Source organism: Octopus sinensis, linkage group LG7 (genome assembly GCF_006345805.1).
Source record: "Octopus sinensis linkage group LG7, ASM634580v1, whole genome shotgun sequence".
NCBI classification, from domain to species: Eukaryota; Metazoa; Mollusca; class Cephalopoda; order Octopoda; family Octopodidae; genus Octopus; species Octopus sinensis.
In genome coordinates this window covers 90,233,704-90,249,155 of record NC_043003.1, presented here as the reverse complement: position 1 = coordinate 90,249,155, position 15,452 = coordinate 90,233,704, and positions in this window count along the sequence as shown.

Genomic DNA, 15,452 nt, shown 5'->3' with positions numbered 1-15,452 from the left:
TCTCCAATAAATTATTTTCAGAAGAACTACTTTGTTTTAATATTATATGCAGATTTAGGATTGGGGAATAAACTATCAGTATGAGCAAATGTTTGCTTGTGTGTGCTTGTATGACTGTGTGTATGTATGTGTGTGTGTGTGTGTGTGTGTGTGTGTGTGTGTGTGTGTGTGTGTGCATACACACACATGTTTGTAAATATGTGTGTTGGTTTTGCACCTGTAATGCTCTTAGTAGTATAGGTGACTCGTCAGACTCAAATAGCAAAAGTGGATAATCTTTCAGTGACTGGAGGGAGACATACATCATGGTCAGTTAGTTTTGTAAAAAAAAACTATTTGTCCGTCCAGGGAAGCTGCAAGTGGGACAGGATTTGTAGTAGGAAACTTGAAGCAACAAACTTGGAATTCCCAATTCATTGAATAGGCCCACTGCAGCTCCTTCAATGTAAAGGGGACAACCCCATCCCACCTGCTGCACTCCTGCATGGATAAATATCTTTTGTTTACATAACTAGCTGATCATGACATATTTCTTCCTTCAGTTGCCTATACTGCTAAGCACTTTATAGGCACGAAACCAATGGTTACCCATTGACCAACCATAACATTTAACCTCCTAAAAAATATATTACTGATCTAATACTTTAAAGTGTGCTTCTTTTCTGGATAAACAAACTACTGACAATATCATCATTTTACATCCATTTTCTATGTTGACATGAGTTGGATGATTTGACCAGAGCTGGCCAGCTGAAGAGCTGTCCAGGCTCCATGTCTATTTTGGCATGGTTTTTGTGGCTGGATCTCCTTCTTAACGCCAATCACTCAACAGAGTGTACTAGGTGCTTTCACACAGTACTGGCACGGGTACTTTTTATATAGCACCAGCACCCATGAGCTCGCAAGATTGGAGTCACTCAGCTGAAGAAGGATGCAGAAGACGTACCTGTATGCAAGGACATGTTCCCTCCACAATGAGAGATCGACACTTCTTGATGCAACTGTCTTCATTCATATGCATTACATGACCATACCAGCACAGTCTTCTCTCTTGCACACTACATCTGATGCCTTGTATTCCCAATTTTTCTCTCAAAACACACTCTGTTGTATATGCACACTGACATTATACAAGGTGGTATCAAAAAGTTCCCGAACCGGCTCTGTAGCATGCTAACAGATGACAGCACATGTTTGCGTGTGCAGTAAGAGCTAGCAGTGACCTTCATGAGGCAGTGTGCTGAGTGACATCCCTGTGTTTACTTCGCAAGGTGTGAAAATTAGGTTGTTGTGATCACATGTATGCTATCATCTGTGATTTTGTCATAGACTGGAAAGAATTGCTAATGTGGAATTTTTTCTTAAACTTGGGAAGTCTACTACAGAGACATTGAGTATGCATCAGTAAGTTTAGAGTGATGAGGCAATGGGTCGTACGCAATGTTGTGAGTGGCACAGGCACTTCAAAAGTGGAAGAACATCCTTGGAAGAGTGAGTGAGCTGGAAGACCTGCCTCAAGTGTCACCTCTAAGAAATGTGGTATTGTGCATCAAGAATTCATCCCCTCCCAGAGCCAGACCATCAATCGAGAGTTCTACTGCAACGTTTTGAAGTGCTTAAGGGAGGACATCTGGCAAAAGCAACCGGATCTGCAGAGCACAAAGAATTGGACTCTTCACAACAATAATGCACTCTATCACCAAGTTCTCACTCGTGAGTTTCTTGCCAACAGCATGATACTGCTTCCACATCCACCTATTTACTAGATTTAGTACCTGAAGACTTGCATCTCTTCCCCAAGATGAAAATGCAGCTTTTAACACCATTTTCAAGATCCAGAGCGAATTGCAGAAGGTCCTTGACTCATTTATGGAAAACAACTTCCAGGCTGGATTCCAAAAGCAGCAGGAAGGCTGAGACTAGTGTATTGCTGCACAAGATAACTATTTTGAAGGAGATGATGTTAAAACTTAGGGAAGTAAGATTTTTTTTATTAAACATATCAAGTCCAGGAACCTTTTGACACCACCTCATACATCCAGTAAAGCATATTGGCTTCATTTCTTTCAAGTCTTTGCACACCCTCAGTAGTCACAGCCCATGTCTCATTGCCATGTTCATACACAGACATCATACAATTTGCCTTTCACTCTAAGGGAGAGGCACTTCCTTACTAACAGAAGTAGTACTTCTAAGGACCCCCTCCCCCTGACTTTTGAGGGAGTCTATTTTTGTACATTCTAGATGTTTAATACACCTGCACATCTGCCACGTGTAAAGACTATTTTCTCTGTAAATCTTCTGGTAATACTGCTACACCTTTTATGTGTCCATGGCTTGCACTGGGTACACCATATGAAGTTTCTCCTAATACCTTTTTTGCATAGTGAGCAGGGTCATCTCCTTGAAGGGATCATCATCATCATCGTTTAATGTCTGCTTTCCATGCTAGCATGGGTTGGACGATTTGACTGAGGACTGGCGAACCAGATGGCTGCACCAGGCTCTAATCTGATCTGGCAGAGTTTCTACAACTGGATGTCCTTCCTAATGCCAACCACTCTGAGAGTGTAGAGTGTGCTTTTATGTGCCACCAGCAGTCAGGCAGTACTGGCAACAGCTGGTGTTTTTTACGTGCCACCTGCACAGGAACCAGTTCAGCAACACTGGCAACCTCATATGAATGTTTTTTCATATGGCCAGTCTGGTGATACTGGCAAAGGCTACACTCAAATGGGTTTTTTTTACATACCACCTGCACAGGAGCCAATCCAGAAGCACTGGCAATGACCTCACTCGAATGGATCTATTTGTTTATTTTCCAAATTATTAGGACTATATTGTGGGGTACATTCTTCACCAAAGTAGGTCTTTGCATTTATGAGTAACCATGCATATCATTTTCTGGTAAGAATGTAATCAATTTGACTAGCATGGCCATCCAATTGGTAGATTATCAGGTAACTGGTTAGCTTTCCGAAGTTTGTGTTGCAGATCATCACCTCAATTTGGGAACCAATTCTATGGACCCTGTGTACACCATGGAAGATACTCAGGAGCTACCTAACATGTCCATTGAAATCACCAGCCATGAAGATGAGGTCATTGTCATTTGTCTATGAGATAACCTGCAGAAGAATATCATAAAAATGTTTCTTTTGTTCATTTGGCAGACCCACTTTTGGTGGGGCATAGGCAGAGATAATTGTTGTTATACTACACTGAAAAAGTAGCCTAGGCTTAAGTACTCTGACTACCTCAATCACCTTATCCACCCATTTCTCTGCTAGAAGTATGCCAACACCACCTACACCATCAGTTACCTTCCCAGAAGATTTTATACCTATATTTCTTGCCTGTGAGGAACCTGGCTGAAGCTCCTCTCCACCTTACTTCTTGAATGCAACACACATGAACATGTCTCCATTCAAGCATCTCAACAATCTCACCAGAACTATCTTTCAATGTGCCTACATTGACAGTGCCAACTCTGAGGAAGTGGAAATGGATATGGAAAGGAACATGGAGAGGGGTAACAGCATCCAATATCTGAAAAGGTTTCAATGAACATTTGCCAACTGACTTGTCACATCAGTTATCCTTACATTAATCTACCATCATCTATTCATGGTACACTTGCTTTTTCTGTTGGATGTGAGTGCAATACAAGCATTGTTTAATATACACTATCGATACAAACATAATTAGATAAATAACAAAAAATAGTGAATTGATTAATTCATTATAAGTAAAGAGAAAGAATATTTATCTATCTAGGTCGTCCCTCAGGATACCCCAAGACTGTTTCCACAAGTTTTCCCCACTCATTTCAATCTTCCATAATGAGAAAAGTTTGTTGACTAAATAAGTAATGCAGTCTTACTTTGGTGTAATGTGCATGAGACTACTGGGGAGAAGCTTTCTGGTAAAGAGGAGAGATTCCTCTGGGTTCTCATTCCTAAGGTGTGTTATTATTATTATTATTATTATTGTTATTGTTCAGGTCACTGCTCAGAATCGAACTCGGAATTTTGGGGTTAGTAGCCCGTGCTCTTAACCACTATGCCATATGCCTATGGGCAATTATGGAGTGAATTGTAGGGCTTATAAATCTAATCTTTTCCTATCCTTCCTTAATACCGGTTCCCATATGCTGCTCATATCTGCACTCGGTCTGCTTAGGAGGTTGTTGTGTCTTAGCATATGTGCTGCTTCTTTTAGTTTTTGTATTTTCCAGTGGTGTTCTCTGTCTATTATTTTAACTTCATCCCATGGGGGGAAGTGGTCTCCTTTTTCCATACATGATCAGCTATACCCGATTTATCAATATCTCCCCGTGTCACAGCTTTGCGATGTTCCTCTACCCTTATTTTGAGGGGGCGGCATGTTTCGCCTTTGTGTAACCTACCACAGCTGCGTGGGATGGAGTACATGCAGTCTTTGGTCATATTCTCTTCTATTGGTGGTTTTACTCGAAGGAGATATTTGCGAAGTGTTGTATTACTCTTGAATACTGTCCTGATGTCATATGGGCTGCATATCTTTTGTATCTTTTCGGAGAGGCCTTTCACATAAGGTAGACAGACTGTGGACACTTTATTGGCCTCGTCCTCTCTCTTCTTCATAATTGGAGTGGATAGTATACTTTTGGGGTAGTTGTTGCTTAACAGATCATTATTGAACTTGATCATTTCTTCGTGGTGTGTATCACGATCGCTACTTATATTCTTTGCACGATTCCGAGTTCGATTCCAAGCAGTGAAGCAAAGTAACACCAAATATATAGTGTGTGTGTTTTTATTGGATAAACTTACAAAATGACCATTCCTAAATACAACAATATCTGTTTCAACACACGATTTTACATCAAAAATCTTGCAAAACAAATATTATTATTATTATTATTATTATTATTATCATTATTATTATTATTATTGTTGTTGTTGTTGTTACTGTTCCTAGTAGTAGTAGTAGTAGTAGTAGTAGTAGTGGTGGTGGTGGTGGTGGTGGTGGTGGTAGCAGTGGTGGTGGTAGTAGTAATGGTGGTGGTGGTAACAGTAGAAGTAGTAATGATTGTAGTAGTGATAGTTGTGGTGGTGATAGTAATAGTAGTAGTAGTGGTGGTGATGATAGTGGTAATGATGGGAACAGTAACATACACCAGAAACAGGAACAATGAGAATATCACTAGCGATAATCAGAATGATAGCAATAATGGTAGTGGTAGGAATAACAGTAATAGTAGTAGTAGTAGTAGTAGTAGTAGTAGTGGTGGTGGTGGTGGTGGTGGTGGTAGTGGTAGCGGTGGTGGTGGTAGTAGTAATGGTGGTGGTGGTAACAGTAGAAGTAGTAATGATTGTAGTAGTGATAGTTGTGGTGGTGATAGTAATAGTAGTAGTAGTGGTGGTGATGATAGTGGTAATGGTGGCAATAATGGGGTTGATGATGGGAACAGTAACAACAGAAATAGTAGTAACGGTAATGAAGAAGATAACCCTAGAAGGGTCATTAACATGTATACCCACCCCTTTGACACTCAATTCTTCAACATATGTGACAAATCTTACAACATGAGCCAGATTTATCCGACAACATTACCCTTTAACAAAAGGGTCTGCATCTCAAGACATACTAATGACCATATGGAAGCACAGTTCACTATAGCTAGGACCAAACTTAGACAGATTTTAGAACTATACACTAAGAGACAGAGACAGAATAAGACAGAGGCCCAACAACTCAGGATTAAACCCGCATGTGGCCCACGTAAGCTCATTCAGCGCACGAGGAACAGAGAGATGGTATGCCTTCCCACAGATACGTCTGGCCTTATTTCAGTAGACAGCTTACCGAACTACATCCAGGCAATGCAACCTCATATTGCCAATACAAAAGTAACAACTTTACAGGCGCATGAGGAGAGAGAAAAGGTCCTCAACGCCCACATGATGATGTGGACAATTGTTCTGGGACCCCAGAAACGCACAGCAAACAATTTCCAAGCCTGGAACAACGATTATCCTGGCACTGTATGGACTTCGCAAGGACCATAAAGTAACCACTGTCCCTATAGCAGGACCACCAACAAGACCAGTCTGTGGAGCAAATATCGCTAGCAACTACAGAATCTCCTACTTCCTCTCAATGATCATATGCCCTATAATCCAGATGTCACCTGATGTTTGTGACAGCACGGAAGATCTCCTCAGCAGGATCAATGACTGTAACAACACTTGCAACCTGACAGGATGTATGGTGAGTAGCATGGATGTGGTATCCCTATACCCATCAATCAACGCGGATTTTGCAGTGGAGAAGTGCATGGAGATGATCAACGAGAGCGAGGTGGAGTTCCGCAATGTCAACACAGAGGAACTGGGCCTCCTACTTAGACTGACATATGACAACGAATACCTAGATAAACATGATCTTAGTAGTTTCTGATCCAATAGACGTTTAAGAGGTAGACCACCCACAATTACTTCTATGGCTAGGAAGACCCATATAGAGAGATGGAGCGGATGGACCAGAGCCATATGGACCCCCGCAAATGTCCATCAGGTAAAGAAAATGATCGCACATGCACTAGGAACTAGTATAAGAGTTACCCTAAAAGGCCACACATTAAAGTTTAACAATAAAATATATGCCCAGGACGAGGAGGCAGCCATTGGCGTTAGTATCGCCGGTGATATGGCCAACCTTTTCATGGTATGATGGGACAGAAGGCTTAAGGAATGCCTAACACAGAACTCCATACTCGTGAATGTACTCTCGCTATGTTGATGATATCAACATAGTGGTAAAGGCACCCCCACAAGAGAGTACTGTTGATATAGTAATAGAAACTAATACTATGGAGAGCATCCAGCAAATAGCTAACTCCATCCACCAGAGTATTTAGGTCACAATAGACTACCCTACTAAACACCCTAACCATAGACTACAAGTACTAGACACAGAACTCTGGCTAGAAACTGAGAATAATAAAACCCAAATCCTTCATTTGTACTATGCCAAACCTATGGCCTCCAAATACTTGATCCACCGGAACTCAGCTATCGCAAACAATGCCAAATTCAATATTTTGATGGCAGACCTCATCAGAATAATGCGAAATGTGTCCTGCATGTGCGAGCCTACAGAGTTAAAGAGACACATACAACATTTCATTCACCGCATGCAGTTCTCAGGTTACAGCCATAAAGAAAGGATCAGAGTATACAAAGAAGCCATTAAGAAATTTGATACTATCTTATGTAATGATAGGAATGGGGTTTGCCCACTCTATAGAAGCAAGTCATGGAACACTATTGAAAGGACAAAGAAGAAAATAGGGAAGGCCAACTCTTGGTATGATAGCCACAAATACCAGAGTGTCATGTTTGTCAACACCACCCCTAGAGGTGAACTGGCGTACTGCTTTAGAAGGGCCCTAGACAAACTTAAGCTAAGGATTAAGGTTGTTGAAAGGCCAGGCAACCCTATCAAATCCATAATCGGTAGAACCTACCCTTTTAGTAGAACCCCCTGTATGGATAGGAAGTATACTGTGTAGATTTAGCCCACAAACAAACTGTAAAGCCAGAAATGTAGTCTATAGTATAAGATATATAGAGGGACGATGCAGTAACAAGACAACATACATAGGGGAAACGGCACGGAGCATAGGAGAGCGGGTAAATGACCATTGGAGAGAACTTAAGGAAGGAATGAGCTCATCGGTTCTGTACCAACACGCCGAGCAGGAACACAGGGGCTCAATCAACAACATAGAAGTTAAAATCTTGTCCACACACTCAACAGATACAACAATCAGACAAATTACGGAAGCTACACACATAACAGAAGATAAACCTAGCCTGAATAGGAAACAGGAATGGAACACTAGCACACACCACAACATATGACAGAAGAGGATCCCCATAAACTGGTTACAATATAAACAAAACTGAAAACATAATAAAATAAAATACACAGATGAATAAACAAATGGAAGTAAATAACTATATACATTTTTTAAAAATTATTATTATTACTATTATTATTATTATACCTACATACCTACAATCATACGTACATACATACATACATACATACATAATAATAATAATGATAATAATAATAATAAGTGGGTGTAAACACATGAACAAAATAAGAATAAACAAAAACAAATTACATGAACCATATAAACAGGAGATAAAAATATTACAGGCATTCCCCCCCCCCTCACTAAACATAGACACACATAGAGATATATGCATGCGCAAATGAAGACACATACAATAGAAATACAAAATGGCTGACGGTTAGTAAGGAGAGGCACAAATAAGAAAGAAGAAAGCAAAGGACCACTGATGCGGTCACAGGAGTGTGATGAAAGAACTCTGGCCAACAAAAGGGATAAAGGGATCTAAATTAAAAACTTCCATCAAAATTTCATGTTAATTTATTTTAGAAACACCAGCTTAATAATGACCTTACTAAATTATTCATTTAATAGAAACAAAGGCAGTGTATTTCAACAAAGGGATCTAAGTTTTTAAGACTTGGCTACTGCTTCTTGTAGGTCAAGTACCATGTCAAGACTTACACATTAGGTTACTCATATTACTCTATGTCTCTCCTTTCACTTATGGATTGTCATCATGCAACAATACAAATTTCATCCTATCCACTTGCCAGCCAGAGCACTAAACTCTCTTATGCTTTCTCTCTCTCTCTCTCCCTCTTCTTTTCCACCAATCCTCTAGAAGTCAACAAAAGCCAAATTTAACTACCTACAGACTGATAACAGAACAGGCAAATTACCATTGTGTAACAACAGATCAAGGAAGTTATATCTTACATTGTAATGATGAAAATAAAGGGCAATTTCAACCAATTGATAATATTTTTCCCCCTCAGTGCATACAATCATTACATATATATATTTCATCCTCCTCTTCATCATTATATGATGCCCATTTTCTGCGTTGGAAAAGATATATATATGTGTGTGTGTGTGTGTGTGTGTGTGTGTGTGTGTGTGCATATGTGTGTGTAAATCATTCGCCCACTACCATGGGTGAATATATAGGTAAGGTCAAATTTTAGTCACTAGCAAGCATTTCTAGGCTTCATCATTAATTCAGTTCTTGACCAAATTGAATGCATTTTTTAGCAATGATGGTCCAGTCGTAAGCTACATTTGGAGATAAAATAATTGAAATTTGGTTCATCAGAGAAAAAGTTAGATCAAAATATGTAAGGTCAAAAATGGAAGAGTTCCTTTGAATCAAAATATCTCAATTATTTTAAAAGAAAATTATAAATTAATTAGGTTTAAAAGTATGTGCTCATTAAGAAGAATCTTTTGATGAAATCTTTGTTAAAAAATATTCACTAGGAAAGAAGTAGTGTGACATTAAGTGATGAAAAAAATGGTAAGTAATTCCAAAAACTGAATCAAAATAATAGTAAAAGACAACTCCACAATAGCTGTGTTCAAATGAAAGAGCTCTCTGTCTATTTTCCAACTTTTCTAACTTTCTAGGCACCAGGCGAATCCACACTATGGCTTATCACTCTATGTCTAATGCAATGATAGAGCATTTCCATCACCAATTGAAAGCAGCTCTTCAAGCTTATTCCAATTCAGACTGTTGGTTTTACCTGTTATTTTATTAGATCTTCAGTTCGCTGTTAAGGACAGTCTGAGATATCCACCAGCAGAACTACTTTACAGTTCTCCTCTTAGTTTGCCTGATCAAATGGTTTGAGCTACAGCTTCAGCCAATCAACATTTTGATCCAGCAGATTATGTCCATCAATTGCGTAGATACATGATGGAGTTACCCCCATTGACAATGAGACCACAATTGATCAAGTCTTTTGTTTCATCAGATGTCCATATATGGATGCATGTATTTATATGCAATGACACAATTAAACATCCATTGCAAACATTGTATACTGGCCCATATCACATATTGGAAGTAAAACCTAAGTTCATGGTGTTGGGCATTCACAAGAAACATCAGTTCATGGAAGCAGGCTTTTATTGATGCATCTCTCTGTCAACAACATCCTACTTTTTTTCCTACCACATCCTCACTTCTTATGCATATACGACACATCATCAACTACTTGTCAGTACACCTACTTCTGACAAAATGACATGAAGTGGCAGAAAGGTTCATTGAGTGACAAAATATACTCACATTTATTAATTTTAGTTAACTTTAAGAAGGTAAAAAAAAAGACAGGGAAAAGACAAACATTTTCAATAACATTAACTGTTGAACTTAACATCCAATATGGACTCTGCTGTGAACTTTTTTCCATGGACAATTGTCTTTTATTTGTTAAATGCACATTTTGTATTTTTATATGTTCATGTTATTTTTTCTCATTGTACCTGAATATTTTTCTTCTTTATTATTGCCTCCTTGTTTTCCTCACATGTCTGCAGGAGGGTTGGCAGAGCACTGGATTCAATTCCATGTTTTGCCACATAGAAATCACAATTGATTCATGTTCACACTCAAGATTTTATCAAATGAACAGCTGTTGTTCACATGGATAGTTTGGTGGTCTAAGTACAACTTTCTATGAGTGAGGCCTACAAGTACAAGTGATCAAGAAGATACACCACAGCACCTGAATATGTATTTGATAATTAAAAAATAAGCCCAAATGTTGAGTTTCTAACAAAGATTTTTTTGTATGTGTCACATTACGCTGTTTCATCTGAATGTTTCCAATAAGTGTATTGCATAAATACTTTTCCTGTTAATGTAACAAATTATTTTCTAATACATAAAGAAGCCTTCCATGTTACATACCAGTTCTCTACTTTAGTTTTCTTTTCTGGTCAATTTATATAAACTGTATGTGAATGCAGTTTATTTCATTTGAAACTATTGCCTAAGATAATAACACATTATCTTTCTTTTTGAAATTCTTTAATTCTTAAAATAGTTTTAAAAAATTTATAGCAGCCCCAGTGTGGAAACAATCCACAGAAATAAAATCATTCTTATAACATGTAGAAACTGGAAAACCCATAGAAGATCCACACATTCAAATATTGCAACTTCAATACATGCTGTGATAAAGAAACAATATTAAATGATGAGCCCCAGTTTATATATTAGATTTGTGCCAATCCACAGCCTTGGTAATTCTGACAGAACAACCAGTCACTTGCCTTTCTTGTATCCTTATCTTTTAATATACATGCCCTTAAATTATATTATTACCCCATGTAACTGCAAAAATCTGGAGGTTTATTTATAAAATAGAAGAAAAAGCTTGTGACGAATAAAACTAATATAATAAACTTCCAGATGTTTAGAGGCTGAGTGTTGTGCAGTGGCCCTTCTCTGGATCTGGTCCAGGATATCAGTGTGAATAGCAGCAATACCCTGTTGTGAGCCTCGCCTGAACCTTTTAGAATGTTAGCAGTTGTTAGGGGATGAAATATTTCTTTGTTCTAAAGATAAGGGCTAGTCTTTGAAATGCTGTCCTAGATATGTTAAAAATGTGCTTTCTCCAGGTGAGATCCTTGGTGATAGTGAAGCAATGTGTATGGATAAGAGATGGGTAAAGAATTGACAGGAGATCTAAGTGGAAGGTTCCAATGAAAAAGAAAGACCAGGCAAGATATGAGTGGAAATGATAAAACTTAATCCCATGATGCTGAATCTCACAAAAGAAATAATAAAGGAACACGGTAAGTGGTGGGATGCTGTGTTTCATCATGCACGTTTGGAAAAATGGATGTAAAGTGATGTATGTATGTATTTATATGTATAAACATGCACATATGTATATATGTATGCATGCATGTATCTGTTTATGTATGTATGTATGTACTTATAAATGTATGTCTATATCCTATGCATATTTAACTGAAAACGGATGGCAGAATCAGTAGAACATTAGAGAAAATTCCTTGTGGCATTTAGTCACTTCCCATGTGTAATGGGAAGTGACTAAATGGGAAGTGACATCATCAACATCATCATCCTCATTTAACATCTGATTTCCATGCTGGTATAGGTTGGACAGTTCAACAGAAGCTGGTCAGACTCCAATTGACTGTTGCAGCATGGTTTCTACAGCTGGATGCCCTTCTTAACACCAACCACTTTACAATGTGTGCTGGGTGCATTTATGCAGCACCAGTATGAGTGCATTTTATGTGACACCAGCATCTTCTGTAAAAGACAAGCTTGTATGGATGGACAACACCAATTTTACTTAGCTTGACATGTCTTATCAAGTACAGTAAGTCGCCACATCTCCCAGTTCCTTGTCATTTCCTGAGTGAAGCCCAGCATCTGAAGAGCCTTTCTCACCACTTCATCCTATGTCTTCCTGGAACTACCCCATCTCTCCACAATTACAGCTCAGCACGTCTTTATGCAGCTGTTCTCATCCATACACATCACATGACCAAACAAGTGCAGTCTCCTATCTTGCATACATCTGATGCCTCTTATACCCAGTTTTCCTCTTAAATCATTTCCACTGTCGTGGATGCACACTGACACTACCCATCTAGCGGAGCATGCTAGCTTAATTTCTTTCAAGCCTTTGCAAGTCCTCTGTAGTCAAAGCCCATGTTTCACTGCCATGTAACATAGCTATATAGACACAGGCATCATACAATCTACCCTTCACTATCAGGGAGAGGCCCTTTGTTACCAACAAAGGCAGAAGCTCTCTGAACTCTGCCCAGCCTGTTTTTATTCTAGCAACTGCACTTCCAGAACTTCCCCCACTGCTAACTTGGTCACCTAGGTAACAAAAGCTATCAACTGCTTCTAATGATCTCTCTGAGCATTTGAGGAAGTCTATTGTCTGTGCATTTTTAGTGCTTATTGTACCTGCACATTTGTCCGTTAACTTTCCTGTGATGCCACTACACTTATGTGTCCAAACCTTGCACTGGGTACAATGTATGGCATTTCTACCAACACACTTCTTACATATCAAGCAGGGCCATCTCCCAGTAGGGACTTGTGATTTGTTTGTTTTCTTACTTACTAGGACTTTATTTAGATTCCAGGCCTTGCTTCCACACCTGGAATTTCTTATCTAGGTCAGGCAATGATTCAACTATAAGAACAAAGTCATCAGCGTAGAGGAGCTCCCAGGCACAGCCTGTCTAGAATTCTTCTGTTAAGGTCTGGAGGACTGAGATAAACAAGAAGGGGCCAAGAATTGATCTTTTATGAACACCTACCTGTACACTGAATTCATTGCTATACTCATTGCCAACCTTCACCTTACTGGCAGTATCCCTGTACATGACTTGTACAGCTCTCACTAACCACTCATCTATCCCTAGCTTCCACATTGATCACTAGTTAAGGGAGTGAAGGATCCTGTCAAAGGCTTTCTCCATGTTGACAAAAGTCAAGTACAGAAGTTTATCTCTGGCTAAATATTTCTGCAATTGTCTCAACAGGAAGATAGCATCAGTGGTGCTTCTGTCTGGTACAAATTCAAACTGCATCTCATCTACACTAACTCCCTTCCTAAGTCATTATGTTCTGAAATAAAGATCCTATCTAGATGACTTCATCTTTCCTCCTTTCAAATTTAATAAAATAATAACCAGACAAAGTACTGGGGCCAATGTAATGTAGGGCAGAGACTGAGCAGGGCTTCAGTCCAATGACTGAGATGAGTAAAAGAATAAAGTAACAGTAACAAATGTAAATTGTTAACATTATAATTTTACGATGTCTTTAAAGAGATCAATGATTTTATTTAGTACTAGCAGTATCGCCCGGCATTGCTTGGGTTTGCTTTAGAATTGGAGTTTTTGAAAAAATTTGCATTATGTAGCTTGTTATTCTCTTTAAATGAACATTTTTCTGGTTGAAATACACTGTAAAATGGCGACACAGCAGTAAAAAAAATCGTAAAAAATAGGGATTTTCATAGAAGAAAGCACCTTATTGATGTAAATAATTTTTAGTCTTAACATGGTCTGATTTGAATTTTATCTTCTAAGGAATGAAGAGCAAGCCTTCTTCTATCATACTCTCAATTTTGGTCAACTTGCGTTGCAGGGTCTCGGAGGAGATAGTGTTAGTTGAAGCCTACCAAACCTGCCACACACAGACAACTTCAGCTTTATATATCTAGATTAAGAGCACTTCCCGTTCGATTTTTGAGGCAATTCGGTCTGCAAAATAATTCTCTCATTTTGAGCTATTTTTTGACACCATTTTCAACTGAGAACTCCGTAAAAAGGCACACTCAAAACTGCTAGAATTTGCATATTTCAAGCTAGAGAATTCAAACTTGCTCCAATCAATTCAGGAAATTTTTCTACATATATGCTCATATTTTGTTTTTCGAAAAACTCAAAAATTGAACGTGTTTTCGCCCCATTTTTCCATTGCATTCACGCAAACATGCACACAGTCACGCATAGAATCCAACATGTTGCGTGAACACAACTCAAGGCAATAGTGTATGACATCCACTCACTCGCAGAAAATGCATTGTTTCGGGCCTTTGTTATCGAGATAGAGACTTGAAACCTACTCTGGCCGTAACTACACCATGCCTTCTATAGGTGTGTCTAGTGCCATTGAATCCTTACCAAAACCAAAGTGTGCAAGTTCTTTTCCTCTTTTATATAGGTAGACAAGAAGAGAGACCACTCAGTGGATCCCTTATATGCTAAAAATAATAATTTCTACTCTTATTATCTTTTATCATGCTTTGCTATCTTTTATACAATCAGGTTTGGTGAAATTATTCTTAAAATTATTAATTGCTTTTTTAACTACTTTTTTGATTTCTTTATGTCCCATTGAATTAATAGCCAACTCTCGCACTCGTATGCACACACACACACTCACGCACGCACATATTATTTCGCAACAGATAAGTAATTTGATATTTATGTACAGTCATTACTTGTAAATGTAATCATTGAAACTACTGAGTTGTTCCCCTTACAACGTATCTATTTCCGAATGCTGAAATATCTTAAAATATCACTCTTTCTGCCATAGCAACCACATCTTTATAGCTTGCGAATTTTAACCATCACAGGTCGCATCCTCACCACACATTTAGTATCCCTACCAATTTTCAGCTCGATCCTAGCACATCTAGTGCCACTGAATCCATACCAAAGCCAAAGTGTGCAAGTTTTTTTCCTCTTTTATTAGGTAGACTAGCTTAAGGTAACCCACTCTACGCACGGGTGAGGTTGTGGTTGTTACTTTCTGTTTCTTATCGGCACATTCTCTTGTTTCTCTCTCCTTTCTCACTTTCCCAATCTCTCACTCTTCTTTTCTTTCAGACGCTCCCTCGCTTTCTCTTACTTTTTATCTTTAACTATCTCTCTCCCATTTATAAATAATTAGATTTCCACGTTTAAATTGCAAATCTGCTTCCACTTTACCATGTTTAAAATTTGATTGAAATCAGGCAAA